The sequence below is a fragment of the Ctenocephalides felis genome, unplaced genomic scaffold (assembly GCF_003426905.1).
Source record: "Ctenocephalides felis isolate EL2017-DRISC unplaced genomic scaffold, ASM342690v1 CF-g0.4_SCAFFOLD_03573, whole genome shotgun sequence".
In the NCBI taxonomy this organism is placed as follows: domain Eukaryota; kingdom Metazoa; phylum Arthropoda; class Insecta; order Siphonaptera; family Pulicidae; genus Ctenocephalides; species Ctenocephalides felis.
The window spans coordinates 3,110,671-3,125,321 of record NW_020539727.1 but is presented as its reverse complement, the minus strand read 5'-3'; the positions used below and the strand labels follow the sequence as shown (position 1 = coordinate 3,125,321).

General features: G+C 30.5%; 1 protein-coding gene and 1 non-coding gene across 2 annotated transcripts in view; both read right to left on the bottom strand.

The window, feature by feature from the left end:
* Positions 1–14,651, bottom strand: part of LOC113389303 (opsin, ultraviolet-sensitive-like) — a 367,582-nt gene that overhangs the window by 328,728 nt on the left and 24,203 nt on the right. The gene's annotated exons all lie outside the window — the stretch shown is intronic.
* On the bottom strand, positions 13,548–13,620 carry Trnam-cau. The gene has a single exon. It is a non-coding gene; the product is annotated as a tRNA-Met (tRNA).

The following is a 14,651-nucleotide window of genomic DNA, read 5'->3' as shown; positions in this document are numbered from 1 at the left end:
TAAAAAAAAAAAAAAATGTTTGACATTAAAAAAATTATGCATCGTGAGTGTTACCATATTACTAAGAAATATTATTCAAAGTTGTTTTATGATGTATTCATTTTGCCATCTCGTACTATTGCAAAACAGTTTTACTTCAATCGCGTGTGAACCTTATGCGCACTCTTTTTTTACATGTGTTGATTAAATTAAAGTTAATACAAAGATAGAAATAGAAAAATTTGTAACACTGCTACTACTAAATTTTTATTGCTCTCTTCGTCTATATCATACTATAATCCTTATAATTCCAAGAAATTCGCACTACCTGTATCCAGTTTAAATTCTTCGTATCATGCAATTTATCAACCAATACCTGATCGGTTGATAAATGTAATAACCACTGATTGGTTCCAAAATTGTAATGGGGTGTCCTTAATTCCACAAAATGGGCCAATCAGAAAAATATATAAAATTATAAAATTTATATAATTTAGTATCAACCTAAATTTCATATAGCTAAGAGCAGTCGTAAATTAACACTCAAATCCATAACATCTAATTCAAACCTAAACTATCTAATCATCTATAAGTCTTAATATTTCAAATATACAATAATTAAACAGTTATTCATCATCTTTTATTTATCATCTTTTATTTTTATTATTCAAACGGTCTGATATAGCCTACAACTAAATATATCTGGTCCTTCGGCAAAGTGCAAGTGTTCAATAGAGTTCGGCAGCATCCAGATAGATCACGAACTTCTTAAACACTTTGAACCTATCTCAACAAATACTTTTTTGGCCATTCAAACCGAATGGTCAATTTATTAAACATACATGTATAGTGCTTCTAAGATTATGTAATCATTTTGAGTGAAATACATGAATTTGATACAAACAATGAAGCAAATTTCTATTAAAAAATGAATTGTCTGCAATCCAATTAGGCTTAGAAGATTTTGCTATAACTCTGTTTCGCTAATTGCAGGACCAGAGTCTAATTGTCGGCAGAAACCCAAACAATACATGGCCCTTGGCCTTTGTATAATATTTGCTGACCATACTGATTCGAGAATCTTAAGTGTAAACTAAATGCAAATGCAATTTTGCCTTAAGGCAAATCACACAAACTTCCAGATTTGGGTAAATAGTCTACTTAATATGAATTGAGGTTTAGATATTTAGATAACATTTTAAACTGACTAATATAAAAACCAATGGCGCATAGCATCGTGCCTTAAGGCAAATTGCTGGGACTTCCCGTACCAGAATTAAATATTCGAGGATCAAAATGAGAAATCAATAAATATTGATCAATGATTACTAACAACTGTTTTAAATATTTTCGAAGAGATAATTATAATTACTATATATTTATTTGTTCATTTAATATACAGTGACGACTTATCACTCAAAACACTTAAAAATGTTTACATTAACAAGAAATGTTCATAACGCATATGAAATATATATATTTTTAAACTGAATTGTAAGTTTAAAATTAAGTATAACTTTTAATATTTTTGAAAATATTGAAAAAAAAAATCTGAAAATTTTGAAATCTGAACGGAATAAGTGGAATTTACTGAAAATTAAACATCTTGGTAAGGAAGCAAAAAACATTGTAACAAAATTAATACTCATTTTTAAAATCTGCCGCCGTAGCCCGACATCAGGCAGCTCTGATGTCAAATTTCCACTTGGGGTTACAGATCATAATATAATTCCAAGTGGAAATCATCTTTCGTGGACATAGCTGCAACATCCAATCAAATGTTAACTATTAGACGTAAGAGCTAATATCAAATATCAAATATATTCCACACATAAGAGAATGGTTAATCGATGGATTGCCTCTCATGAAATGCACAAGTAGTTATAAGTCCTTAACAAACAACAGATTATATAATCAGAACATATAAGAGTTCTGATTACTGTTCAAACAATAAAAAAAATTTAATCTCTATGAAGTATCTGATAGTTTTATGTGCAATCTTTTTTTTTACTTTTTTCTTTGTATCTCCCAAATTTCTTCCCAAAAATTCAATCAATTCTTCATTTCGTCAATACAAGTACAATGTTTATTTAAATCATTCAAATCTGGTGTTTCGTGCCAGGATTATCGTCGTTCAAAAAGAAGGAAAAGATCCATGTATGCTGAAATCATACAGACCCATAAGTTTATTTTCTATTCTTTCAAAAATTTATGAGAAACTTTTGCTTAAAAAATTTTTAAGCGAATTAGAAAGCAGAAGCATTATACCCCAATACCAATTTGGATTTAGAAAATTGCATTCGACCATAGAGCAGACTCATAGAATTGTCCATTATATAAATAAATCACTAGAAGAAAAAAAATACTGTTCAGCAGGATTCTTAGATATACAACAAGCATTTGTTAAGGCTATACTGGGCTATTCTATAAATTAAAAATTAATTTAACGTACTCTCTATATTTAATAATAAAATCATATCTGCCAAATAGGAGTTTTTATGTAAATATTTTAGATACTGAATCATCAAATAAGACAGTTTTCTCAGGTGTTCCACAAGGAATCGTCTTGGGGCCAATTCTATTTCTAATATACACATCTGACATACCAATAACAACTAACACTTTGATCGCAACGTTTGCTCATGATACGTGCATTTTAGCCAGCCACATAGATTCCAGTTCTGCATCTGAGTTACTCCAAAACCATTTAAATCTATTAGAAAAATGGAACAAAACCTGGAGGTTTGAAATGAATGGCTTAAAGTCAGTACATGTCACATTTACGCTTAGAAGAGGGACCTGCTCACCAGTGAGAATAAGAAACACTCAAGTACCTCAAGAAGACATGTGAAATATATCGGCATATAGCTCGATAGAAAACTTAATTGGCGAACTCATATAAAAAAGAGACAACAGCTTGAGATAAAAACCAAAAAGCTTTACTGGTTACTAGGGACTAAATCCAAACTAAACTTATACAATAAGCTACTTTTATATAAATCTTTATTCAAACCAATTTGGTGTTATGGTATACAATTGTGGGGCAGTGCTCATAAGACTAATATAGAAATTTCATAACAAATTATTGAAAATCGCCTTAGGAGCTCCAAAATATGTTCCCAACTGATTGATTCATGCCGACACGAATGCACCTACCATAAATGAAGTAATAACAAAAACAGCACACAAGTATAGCAACAAGCTAATCAGTCACCCAAATTCATTAGCAAACTCATTGTTAACAGAAAACTATCCAAAAAGATTGAAAAGAAAGGCGCCACTGGATTTGAGCCATCAACTCTCCTGATAAAAATGGAAATAACTTAATCATTATTTATAAGAAATTATTCAATAAGTAAATAGTTAAAATTATATAATTATCAATAAAATATTGTGAATTTTATATCGAATAGAAAAAACAACTACTGAGTTGTTTTTTCCAACATGCCCTTGTACTATACAATGTCTCTTTTTGGCAGACTATTGTAAATTCATCAAATTTATTGAATGTTTTTTACTGGACAGTTGTAAATAAAAGAGATAAAAAAAGCTCAATTACTAAAATTCAATTTTGCCCCATCTTCGAAACGGCGGACCTGTATTCGCCAAAAGCTAATTTTTTGGCGAATACAATACATCTTCCCATTTATAGGAATCGAGTGTTTTTTTAATCATTCAAATCGGATGACCCGTGCGCCTGAAAAAGTGGACGAAAAGTTGTATCCCAACATACATACATACACACAGACATATATCCTTTTTCTCTAATACCAAAATGTTCAGAAACTTATGAAACGTAAAAATATGAAAAAAATTTCATTTTCGATTTTTTTGCTATTACTATAATTTACCCTGCGACTTAATATAATTTGCAATTAATATCTTCCATATTAACTTACAATATCTGTAATTGGACTATATATATTAATTGTATGGTATGTAATTCGTCTCCTTATTCCAAACTTTGGTGATTTTTTTTGTAATTGAACCACTTTATTTAGGCCTATGATATTTCACTAAGAATGCCAAATAATATTTTTAACGTTCAGTCTTTGCCAAAAACTAATTAGTACGATTGCTAATTGATTTTTTTCGAAAGGTTCTAAGTTTTCAAAATCGGTTCTAGACTTTTGTAAAAAAAAAGTAAACCAAAATTTTGCACTATTCTGCTAATAATAAAGGCACGACTGGACCCAACACGAATTCTGTGAAATGGCTTTTAAAATGTTAGAATTGATTCACCGATTTTTGAAGTATGGATGTTTTTTTCTAAAGTTTTAACGATTTTTGAAAAAACGTCTACAAAAAATCAAAAATCAGCTCACATACACACATATATAATTTTTCCAATTTTTGACTCAAACTATTCATAATGACATCAACAGTCGAGCTAAATACATAAAAATAATAAAATTAGCAAGTCGGAATTTTTGTTAATTTATTGAAAAGTATTTGACTTCAATTATTTGGCAGCATTGCAGCTAGAAGACAATTTTTACTTTTAAATCTCTATCATACTGTTTAACATCAAGCTGACCGAAGTAGAATCAAACTAGTGGTTGTTAATTGACTTTCTATTTGCGACATTTTTCTAAATTTATTTATTAGTATTTGACTTTAATTATTTTGCAGCATTGCACCCGGAAGGCAATTTTCACTTTCAAATTTGGTATCATACTGTTTAATATCTAGCTGGCCAAAATAGGATCAACCTAGTGGTTGCTAATTGACGGTTCTGGCTCGTAAATAACATTGTTCAAATATTCGTTAAATCCTGCAATCCAATTCTACAAAGCACAGGACACTATTTGATGAATAATTAGAATTTTGACCCAGATGCATAAAGTAAATAAATTGGATACTACTAACCTATCATAGTTTGTTAATTTAATCCTTGAGTTAAATCGAATTTAATTAAGTTCTTTGATATGATTTATGAAGTAGAGCGCTCAACTGAATATATTTCTAAATGAATGTTAATATTTTGTATTACATAAGACAATTTCCTATATCTATCAATTAACGTCAATGTCAATATTATTTTGATAGGATATGACAGCAGTGATGACAATATACTTTAATAGAATACAAATATGATGATTCTAATCTGATGATTTTGTAAATTTATGGTACAGAAAATTGTTTTAATCAGATCCATATAAAAACGAACGTTTTTGTGATTTTTTATATATGGTGACCAAATATATCACAACAAATAATACATCAAATTATTCGACTATGTTCAGTAAAACCCAGCTAACATCATTGTAGAAATGTGCTTTTTGCTGTTTCTCAAAAATTTGTAACCCGGTCCTTTTTACCCCATAGGCCGGTTCAAATGGGGCAAAAAGTACAATTATCAATTTTATAAAGATTTCACAAAATAATAGCTACATTATTCAACGAATGCAAAATATAAATTTCGCGGGTACATTTTTTATAGAAATAACACTGAATTTGACCTGGATCTGGTATTTCGTCAGAAATATTCAACGTCTGAGTTGGATTGACTATTTTTTTTAAGTAAAACTTCTTTAGGCGCGACTAGGGTGTAAATCTGTGAAAATGCAACGGAAGAGCGTTACAATCGAGTGCCAATGATTCGTCTCTCGATGATATCATTTCTATACGGGTCGATTGTGATTGGTCGTCGTGTCCCGTGAACCGTGGAAAGATTCTTTGATTGTATGGGTATATAGAAAATATTGAAACAAATACAAAATCTGTGCCGTGTAAGAAACGTAAGTTTATTGATATATTTTGTATTATTCGTGGTTACTGTATATGTTTAGAAATTAAAGTTAATAGGCAAGACACATACTACAGCTGCTCAAAGAATGAGACTGTATTGCCAGCAAAATAGTCAAAAAAAAATTCAATGGATGTATGTTAATTTTAATTGCATGAAAAGTGAAACTACTGTTCTCGTTCCAATGTCAAAGCTTACAATTTCATTTTACTGATCCTGAACGTAAAGTATTAAAAAGTTGCATATTTTTTAAATAATTATAAACAATAAAGAATAATTTTCATAATAAAAAATAAATATTCAGTTTTATTACTCTAAACAAGAAATCAAGCGCAACAATAGTTTGTGTAGCTGCTGTGTATCATTTATATACAGATATACTTCATAATGGATATCTATGCAATTTATTTATTGCTAGTGTTAATGAAATTATTCAAGATTGTTATATTACAGCTGTAGAATTTATTAATCAGCAATTACTTTACTTCTCTAATGTAAATTCTCTAAGGTTCAAGTTCTAAATGCTAATTACAATGACAAACCGATCATGTCGTATTTGAAGTTATATTAATTACATTATTGTCTTCAAATATTATAAATAGGTTTAATGCTATTATTATTATATACTTTATAATTTATTATTGTTGAAATCAGTATAATGCTTCGCATTAAAAATGTGTCTATCGTGCGTGTTACCATATTACTAATGAACATTATTCAAAATTGTTATTTTTTCAACTTAAATGCCTTCTCGTACGATAGCAAAACAGTTTTACTTCAACCGCGTGTGAACCTTACGCGCACTCTTTTATAGTTTTGCTTCATCGAATGGTTTTCGAATTTTTGAAATTTGCTGAGCAGTTTTTGTGAAACATCTATGAAAGACCAAATTTCGACGCACTTAGATACAAAAACACACACAAATGTTATCCAAGTTTGATCTTAAACAATTCAGAATAACTTAAAATTAAGGCTATTTAATAACTTAATAAATATTTTTTTGCATGAAATCCGGGACGGACTAGAATGTGTGGAAGAGCGGGGAGGGGTGTGTGTGTGTTTTTGTGAGCTAAAAACTTAAATGCACATTTTTTTGTCTCAAATTTTCTAGTTGAAATATAGTTAAAAATATATCGGCAATCAAACTATTTTTAAAAATCCGGAATAAAACACCTGAAACCGGGACAAATATTGCTTTTAGAAAAAACCGGGACGCAAGGCGGACTGTCCCGGCCAATCCGGTACGTATGGTCATATTACTTAAAATGTCGAAATTTCTACCAAATAAAACATAAACCTCATAACAAACAAACTATTTCAAATAATGTTTGTTAAATTTGCATTGATATTTGTATTATTTTCTACACAATCTTTAGTTCAAACACTTGCCTTGCGTTAACTCATTATACATATTATTTGTTCCGTTTCAAAGTTTCCGTTTTAATCATTTTTATGTAAACTTTAAATTTAAATCTGCATTTCAGTTTTATTCAAATACAAGCATTTCTGTATAAACTGATAAATTCTAGGAATTTGCCATAAACCGTAATACTATAAAAGTTTAAATTCACGTGAATAAATATCGTGAGAGTGCAGAAACAAAATTACGCGGTTGCAATACTGCAATATTGCAATGTTGTGGGTTTGCATTTGGAAATGCATTTTAGGTTATGATAAAAATAATTCTAAAGCAAACCGAATATAAATACGCTTTCAAGTTCGTCATAGAACTTTCATGCAAAATATTCGATGGCACCGAATCGTCATCTCTATAAAGTTTTATATTTTAAAACAAGATCTAGAAATACTAGTGATGTAAGGAATCGTGCCTTAAGGCAAATAGCTAGAACTTTAATACCAAAAATTATTATTTTTCAAAAAGATTAAATTTTTTTTTTAAAAAAAAGACTGATTAAAAATTTTTTATTTTGAAATATTTTGGAAATTTTGAACTTTTTTTGAAACCTCTGCAACGTAAAGATATATAAAAATTTTCATTTTCGATTTTTTTGCGGTTACTATAACTTACTTACCCTACGGGGAGTTAATAATATGAATTGGAAGAAAGTCGTATGAAATATGCATAGTATATAAAATTATTGATTGTATACAAAATAATATCTTCTTAAATGGCAAGAGAAACATGAAAACTATTAGTGCTGGATAATTTGATATCAGAAAATGTTGTGCTTTATTGATTTCTGAACATGTTTCTTCAAGGAAAGCATATAGGTATATATATACACCTATATAACATCATTAAATTATATACACAAAAACTTGTAAACACTTTTCAAATGAAGATTCCATATAACTTCATATAACGTATTGCGCTTCAAGAATTGATACAATTCAGAAGAAAGTGTCATTAATAAAAAAAAGTTTACACAAATTACTATTTTTCTGATATCTATGATATTCTGTTGTATCTATGAAGACAATTCATTATAATAACAAACATTTCAAAACGTGCAAAAGTATTATTGAATATGAATTATGGAGAACTATTATACAATAAGCAAAATGCTATGTATATCAGATCCTATATTAAGATATAGTCAGTAATAAGTTTATTGCCAAAACTTATATTAACATAACACTTCTTATAAATGGACCATTATTTTTGAAATACAGGTAAATCAAGTACGTAAGATTTTCGGCAGCAAAGAATAATTATGGAATCGGCAAAAAGCATACATTAAATATTTGTCCTAAAATCTATAGGTATTCGTTCAAAACATAATCTACAACTCTAAAAAAGTTGTTTGATTTCACATATCAGAAGGAATACAATAATTAATATAACATCAGTATACATGACTATTGCTCGACTTCATCATAAAAAGCACCGACAGTTGAGTTTTTGTTTATTCTAATAAATAGTACTAATTTTAAGAATGTGTGCGATTTCTGTCTTAGATTACCTTTTTTCTTGGCCTTGAAGAAAATATTTTGGAGTGCTGCAAAATAGTACTATGCCATTTATTATGCGAAAGTGAACAAAAATAAATAATTATTCAAAATTTCAATAAACGCTTGATAAAATTGATCAAAATCACTAGCACCATTATTAGTTAAGTGATTTTAATGGTCACAATTACGAATATGTATCTATAAATATGTACAAAAAAACATGAAAAAACTATCCTCAAAGGCGCTCTACACGTCGAACTAATTACTGCAACAAGACAGTGACAATGACGCTCAACATCTGACACTATTGTGATTATAGTTATACAGTTTTCAAATAAAACTATTGTGGCCGTATATACCATTTTTCCGTATATACCCTACAAGTGTACAAATGTGAGACAATTCTTATAAATACTTTATGATAATAATTAATAATAATAAGAGCAGTTAAATATGGAGAGAACCGGTACGACTGCAAGAGCAGCAAATATTTTAAGTACGGCCGTACTCTCAAACTATCAATTTAAAAAAAAATCTTGAAAGGTTTGTAGGAAATTACATCTATTTTAATTTGTGCATAGGTACTTTGTGTAGAATAAGCCGAAAAGGAGATATTTTAAAAATGGCGGCGACTTGACGGAAAAAAATTGAGGTGGCAAAGTTGAAATTCGTGAAGAGCACTTCGAAATTTATACGATTACAAATTTTCAATTACAAATCACCGAGTACTGTAATAAAAGCCTTTTTTGCAGCAAATGACTGAACTTCGCTAGCCGCTCCTAAACTATCCTTTCCTTTAGAGAATCCAATTGGTAGCAGTACATATTCGCATTCAGAATTCTACAGTAGAAAAGTAAATAACCCTTCAATGCCATCGGACACCTTACAAAACCTTTCAGAGCATCTTATCCTGCCACCGCAAAACGTAAATATCCAATTTTTCACCACCAAAGGATTAAGTAGCGATTTACAGATGGAAATTCATTTTTAATAAGGTTTCCTCATGTCACATCCATACATAGAGCTTCTTCCCTTTCTAGATTTTATCGACCCTTTGGCTCGACAATGTTTCGATATGTTGTCTTGTAAGATAAATATGTTCGAATGATACGGTTCCAAAAATATATTACTTGCATTCCAATGGCACCATATAAATTCTTTGTTTTTAATTTTAGCCCCTCGTATGAATATCGGAAATCTTTCAAACAAAACCCATAGGTAAATAAGTTAAGTGGCATCTTAAGGTAAGTTCAGTAAACATCATGTAATAAGTGGAACTAGTTGTGCATGACATCGCGACTTAAAGCAAATTGCTGGAACTTCCAGTACCGTAATGCAGTAGTCGAGAAATTTGAATTAATTTTTAATATATTAAAATTCGAATCATTTTTGCACTCAAAAAACTTTTTTCTTCGGAAATAAAAAAAAAATTTTTGAAGTATTGAAATATGTTTTTTTGTCTACTCCCAAAAATAATCATTTCTTCACACTGTCGACACAAGCAAAATGTTTTTAACTTCCCGTAGGGTAAGTTATAGTAATCGTCCAAAAATCGAAATCAAAAATTTTTACATTTCTCGACGTTTTGAAGGTTTTTGAACATTTTGGCATACTTCAGAAAAAATGGATGTGTGTGTGTGTGTGTGTGTGTGTGTGTGTGTTTTGTATGTCCGCTTTTTTTCGTCCACGTTTTCGGGCGCACGGATCAACCGATTTGAATGGTTTAAAAAACATTCGATTCCTATTGATAGGGAGATGTGCTGATTAGTTTTTGGCAAAGGCAGGTCCAGCCGTTACGGAGATATGGAGCAAAGAGTGCAAAAAATAGAAAGCGAATTTTTGAGAGAACGGATCAACCGATTTGAATGGTTTAAAAAACATTCGATTCCTATTGATAGGGAGATGTGCTGATTAGTTTTTGGCAAAGGTAGGCCCAGAGGTTTCGGAGTTACAGAGCTAAATTTAAAAAAAATGGCTGTTTTTGAGAGAACTAAGCGTCCGATTTAAATGATTCAAAGAACTTTCTGCTTTTTTCAACAAAACAATTGATTTTGGAAAAAAAAATTTTTTGATTCTAATTTTTTTTCAAAAAAATTTTTTTGTAATTTTGGACTAAAAATTCAAAAAATCACCCAAGCTAAGCACAGTCTAAGCGCCACTCTGGTACAAATGTTTACCCAAGTGCGTTTAGACTGTTTGTGTACTGGAGCACTTTTCCAATTTTGTGAAAATTATTGAAAAATGTGAAAATGCCGCCAAGCTGAGCACAGTATAAGTGAAAATATCGCACAGAATTATTTGCAAATGCGTTTAGACTGTGACTATGCTGGAGCACTTTTTCAATTTTGTGGAAATTTGGCAACTATTTTTTTTTTGGAAATTTGATTCGAAATGAAATGACGATTGTTAATGTTCTGGAGGTGATAAATTGATTTATTTATAATTAACTTTCCGTAGGGTAAGTTATAGTAATCGCACAAAAATCGAAAATGAAAATTTTTATATAACTTTACGTTTCAAAGGTTTCTGAATATATTGGCATACCTTAGAGAAAATTGATGTATGTGTGTGTATGTGTGTGTGTGCGTGCATTTGTGTGTGTTCAGATACAAATTTTCGTCGACGATTTCGGGAATCGGGATGAAGCAATTTGATTAATTCAAAACATTTTACTTGCATTATCAAGATGAAGATTTGATGAAATTTTTATGAAATTAGGTCTAGCGGTTTCAGAGATCTAGTAAAAAAAGTAAAAAAAATAACATTTGGCGGTCAACAATAATCATTAGACATTAGACATATGCACATCAAATTATCAGATATTTTATAGAGATTTTAACAATGAGTATACATTTTGTTAACATTCCTATGGGTTCCGTACCAATGCTTATGCGTTAGACAGCGACGCGGCGCTTACGCGCTTCGATATTTAGTCTCTATGCATTAAAGCAGTACGATTGCTTTGAAAAAAAGTTCAGAATTTCCAAAATATTTCAAAATAAATTTTTCAACAAAAAGTAAGTTTTGTCAAAAATGTATATAGTTCCTCAAAAATCTATTTTTTTTAGAGTAATTTTTTTTAAAAAATGTTAATCTTTTCAAAAAAAAAAAATTTTTGGTACGGGAAGTTCCAGCAATTTGCCTTAAGGCACGATGCCATGCGCCCCACTAGTTTAAATTATTCTAATCAGATGATTCGTTCTCTCAATAACTGCTATCTTTTCATTTTAGCAGTACATCTCCTTTCAATACGATTCGAATGATTTTTAATAATTCTCTTCGGATGCTCCTTTTTTTTAAAATCTTATAGTCTTTGCACTTTCTTCTCCGTATCAATGAAACGGCTAGGCCTGCCTTTGCAAAAAACTAATCAGCACGTTAATACGAACCGAATATTATTAACTTCCCGTAGGGCAAGTTATAGTAATCGCAAAAAAATCGAAAATGAAAATTTTTATATATCTTTACGTTTCAGAGGTTTCTGAATATTTTGGCATACCTTAGAAAAAATGGATGTATGTGTGTGTGTATGAGTGTGTATGTGTGTGTATGTGTGTGTGTGTGCGTGTGTGTGTGTGCGTTCGGATACAAATTTTCATCGACGATTTCGGGAACACGGATAGAGCGATTTGAATAATTCAAAAAACATTCAATTTGTTTAGTTTAGTTTAGGAGACGTGCTGATTAGTTTTTGGCGAAGGCAGGTCTAGCCGTTTCAAAGATATGAGGCAAAAAGTGCCAAAAACAGAAACTCAGTGTATAAGAGAACGGAGCGTCTGATTTGAATAATTCAAAAGACATTTTACTTGTATTAACAAGATGAAGAACTGATCAAATTTTCATGAAGGCAGGCCTAGCGGGTTCGGAGATCTAGTAAAAAAAAGTAAAAAAAATGCCATTTGACGCTCAAAAATGATCATTAAACATATGCACATCAAATTATAAGATATTTTATAGAAATTTTAACAATAAGTATAAATTTTGTTTACATACTTATGGGTTCCGTACCAATGTTTATCCGTTAGACGGATAAAAGAAAGAAAAGAAATTCAGAATTTCTAAAATATTTCAAAATAAATTTTTATTCAAAGTCTTTTTTATAAAAAAAAGTGAATTTTTGTCAAAAATCTAATTTTTTCAGAGTATTTTTTTTTCAAAAATGTTAATCTTTTTAAAAAAAAAAATTTTTGGTACGGGAAGTTCCAGCAATTTGCCTTGAGGTACGATGCCATGCGCCCCTTAGTTTTTAAATCTAATCGGATTCAACATTCTCGCAAAAACTTTGCTCAATAGAAATGCTTTTTGCATCATCGAATCGGTTGATCCATGCGTCCGAAATCGTGGACAAATAAATGTAGCATACATTCACACACGACTACTGTAACTTACCTTACGGGAAGTTATCAATCGAGTTAACCAGTTAAATGTGGTGCTCGTATAAAACAGTCTACACAGTTTTGTTTTATCTGAATCGAACTCATGACGAATATATTCGTCAACAGTAGAGTAAGTTGTGCTGGTGAGATTAAAGACACGTGTTCATTATAACAAATTGGAATTCTTTATTGAACTGAACGTATTGAACCAGCAAGGGATTAAATTCGAAAATACGGATGAAGTAGAAAAAATTATTGAAATAGCTAAATTTTAATGTTGTATATTATTTCAACACTTCGAAAAGTTCATGCAACTTGCCTTACCACATACAACTACTAATTTTATACATTCATAGCATCTAAATATTCTAAAAAACTTGAAATTTTAAATTTTATTTTTTTACAAAATGCATTTTAAATAACAATTCAAATCTTCAGTACGCGTCACGAATATACTAGTTAATAAATAATAATTATAAATAGATAAAATTCTGCGACTTCTTCATGACGAGTACATTTGTCAAAATATTTGCCCCGGGTGAGGATCGAACTCACGACCTTAAGATTATGAGACTTACGCGCTGCCTACTGCGCTACCGAGGCCTGATTGAATCTGTGCCTATTTCGATACTATACAAAATGTGGGCGATTGTTATCGAATAATATTAATTGTTGTGTACCACTGCTATAATTTAATAGTGCGTTTGACATCAATGAATTCTGGTCATTTTTGGCGTTAGGAATATTGAAACGTGCTTTACCAAAAATTTAATCAATTCTTCAGCCCATAAGTGTAATTGGAATGTTTTTTGAATCATTCAAATCGGACACTGCGTTCTCTCAAGAACTGTGAATTTTTTTTTTACATTTAGCTCCGTATCTCCGGAAAGAATGGACCTATATTTTCCAAAAACTAATCTCTACTTCTACATTCGAATTGGGTGCCTCGTTCTCTCTTGAACTCTATTACTATTTCCTGCTCTCTTTGCTCCCTATCACCCAAACGGCTGGACCTGCCTTTGCCGTTGAAGCTAATCAGCACGTCTCCCCATCAGTAGGAATCGAATGTTTTTGGAATTACTGAAATCGGTTGATCCGAGAATTGTATCCATACATATATACTGTAGTGGTATTCACCCATTTATAATAATTATAAATAATATTATAAATTATTATATAACGCTCATAATATGAACAACGCAGTTAGTATTACTCATAGCTACTATGTAAGCTTGCAGTAACCTTGCAAGCGTTGATAAATCGTACTTTCTACTTCAGTCGTAATCAAGTTATTATAATGTTCAGATCTTTATGAGTAATATTAAGTAATCAATGGAATTACATTTAAGTTCAGTTGTTCAAGTTATATGAAAAGTATACAAGAATCATGAAATAAACATAAACACCAAAAGTCTTCATCTGTTTTACTGATTTGCCTTCACAGTTTGGTACCAGCTTGATACTTAGCAGCAGGAAGAACCTACATTTTGTTGGCTCCGTCGCTAGATGAGGCACAACTATACATACACCCACACACCTATATTTTGTCTCAGGTATGCCAAAATGTTCAGAAACCTTCAAAACGTGATGATATGCTAAAAGCTTTTCAATATTGATTTTTGGGCAATTACAAT